This window comes from Montipora foliosa, unplaced genomic scaffold (assembly GCF_036669935.1).
Source record: "Montipora foliosa isolate CH-2021 unplaced genomic scaffold, ASM3666993v2 scaffold_219, whole genome shotgun sequence".
NCBI lineage: Eukaryota > Metazoa > Cnidaria > Anthozoa > Scleractinia > Acroporidae > Montipora > Montipora foliosa.
Genome location: NW_027179522.1, coordinates 1,798 through 5,000, shown reverse-complemented (window position 1 = coordinate 5,000; position 3,203 = coordinate 1,798).

Sequence of the window (3,203 nt, the reverse complement as noted above, 5' to 3'; positions counted from 1 at the left end):
CCAAGCTAACCGAGAATTCCTCTGTTAATATTGACAGGAACTTACTTAGAGTATGTTTCTTTGTAAAAGGACCGCGTTTTGTTTTACAACGATTTACATCTTCTGTACAAGAATCGGTGGTATTCAATGTAAAAAAAGCCAAACTTTAGAAAGGAAGATCTGATACTGAGGAAGTGATAATCTTTATTAGAAAAGCATAATATATAGTAAAGTAGTTCGGCTTAAATTTCAAGAGGGATCTCACGGCTAAGATAAAATATTCATGTGGTTAATTAATGCTTTTATCCGCAATTATGTAAAAACACCCCTGTCAACTTACTTGCAAACTTACTTGCAGCTGTCTTCACTGTCAGATCACAGATCACCGAATCCACTTAAAAACCCACGAAACAATTATTATTAAGTTGTTTCAAGTCTAGATAAGTAATGGTAAACCTGCACTAGTTTGCACTAAATTGACGGTCGAACAGTCTTGCACCGTAAAGTAAGGAAAAAGGATGAAACCCTTTGGCTTTACGACATTTGGGAAAGCTTGTCTGCTTATACTAATAATCGTCCTCTTATATGCAGTTGCTACAGGTATGATAGGTTTTTTTTTCACTCAGTTTTACCTCATCCAGAACTGTGACAAATTTAAGGTCCCATCACGAGGTGTCAGTGTACTTTTTTGGTTTCAAAATCTACATTCAAGGAACATTAAGATGATGTCAATTTTTGAATAGCCTGATATCTAGCCTCTGAGCAAAACAAGGAAACTAATTATTCTCATTTCTATCGTTCACATAATCTTGTCCAAAACATAAAATTATTATTTGGGACGACCAGTTCCAAAACGAAGGGATATTAGTTGAACATGTATCCATCAGGTGGATTATCCTCATGCCATGAATACTGGTTAAATAAGAATATATTTAAAAACTGATACCCTGCGAAACCTATGACGCAACCTTAACCTCAAACACGCCGATGTTGTCAAGGAGCTCGTTTTCGCGTTCTCGACACTTTTCCCTTTGTACAGTTGTTCTTGTGTTCCGCTGTCACAGCGTTTCGTGTTCCCCGTGTTATCTGTTCCCCCGAACACTAAGCACTGTGTTCCGCCTTCGCCATAACTATAAATATGACAGCAGAATATGAATACAGAAAGTATCCTAAACATGCATAAAAGCTAACCTTAGGCCTAAAAACTTTTGTTTAGGCCTAATTAGGCCTAAGGTTAGCTTTTATGCCTCTTTAGGATACTTTCTGTATTCATGTTCTGCTACCATATTTATAGTTATGGCGAAAGGGGAACACACAGCACTAGTGCTCAGTGTTCAGGGGAACAGATAACACGGGGAACACATTTTTATCTGGGTCTATAGAGATTGGTTGCAAATTATCTATCTCAGAGGAAAAGGCCGGCAAAGTTTTCAGTCGCGGAGACACTCACACTGGTGTCAGATATGCATACTTTAAAGAAGACGAATTCTCCTACTTGAATATCCCAATTCTTGGGTATAGTCACGTTGATCGGACGCCCCAGTGCTCGCTTGCCTGTTTGGAAACTCCGACATGTTTTTCATACAACTTGGCTGCTAAACCGGACATTAACGGTAAACTGCTTTGTGAACTGCTCCCTTCCGACAAGTACAACAACTGGGACAAATTCGTGCCCAACGAATTCTTTCACCACTTCAGCATCGCGGTAAGTCGAATGTCTTGGATTTTTATGGTGTATAGTGTGCGTTTTACCTCTTTTTACATTCTTATTTTATTATTTTTTTTTATTGCGAAAATATTGACAAACCATGGAAAGGCGTTACTAAGATATGCGAATTCAAAAAAGGTGCGCATTGCGTTCATGTGAACAGTGCTACGAAGAACGTCGCACACCTGGTTGTCGCTGACGTCGTTTTTCTCCGAAATATAACAACCTCGGTTTATTGTAATAAAACAAAACCGAAAGGAATAAATTAAATGTTAAAAGGCCAAGGCGTTATTGAGCATCAATAGGGAGCTTAAGCAACGACGACAGCGACGGCAACGAGAAGGGGCCACATATACAAATTTCCTTACAGATAGACCGTATTCATAAATGGCCGTCACATTTATAATTCTTTTGTCCACGTGCAAATTAGCCTACCAAGCCTCATTTTAGAGCAAAAATTCTTTTCAATTCACTGAATGGTATCGAGGCTTGGTAGGTTAATTTGCACTTCGACAAAAGAATTATAAACTGGCCGCCATTTATGAATAAGGTCTATGGCATCATGCTTTAAGGGTTTTCTCCATCCGTGATCGCCGCCAAAAGGTCTTTTATTGGGGAGCTTAAGCTACGACAACAGCGATGGCAACGAGAACGTCATCTCAAAATATATTTTCGCGTTATTGTAATCGTGACTATTCTTCGTGACTATTTCACTGGTCAGAACGGCGCTTAATTTAGAGGAGAAAAGGAAACTTATCCTCAAGTGCTGACGATCCTCATAAACATCAAATTTGGCTATTTCACGCAGTTGTTTTGCAGACGACGGCAAAAAAATGGACAAAAGGGAAAAACGCACGTGCAGGGCGTGCAAAGCTATTGTTTTTCAGTGTCCACTAAATATGCAAATTCATGACCTTCTCGTTGCCGTTGCCGTTTTCGTTCAAGCTCCCTAACATCACTTTATTACCTAGACCGCCTTTTTAATAATCACTTGTCAAATTAGTTCTTGAATTGGAAGATGAATTTTTCGCTGCGTTAAATGGGACTTATCAAGTCATCGCATGGCTTTGCCGCTGACTGAGGTTTAAGACAAACACATAGCAATCGAGATTTAGCCTTACATTCCACGCAAGTCTGTTATAATTATATCAAATAAATCTCTCAATTCTTTGTAGTCACCATGTAGCGGCTGGCCTTGTAAGAACGATGGAACGTGTCTGGCACTGTACGAAGAGAACAGCTTCAAGTGTATCTGCAACGCCGGATTCACCGGACGAGACTGCAAAAACGGTAAGATCCCATCTAACAAGTTGAGTCTTACGAAATGTTCTGCATATTAGTTCGTTTTAGCCAAGTAGCTCCGCGATTAATTTGATGGATGCTAAAGAATCGAACGTGCCATTTTTATGCTCATCTTTATAAAAACAACTGGCATATGAAATATCAACCCACATATGCAAATTAGTTAAGTTTGAACACGATCAATCCACAAAGACAGAAAATCTCACAAAAACCT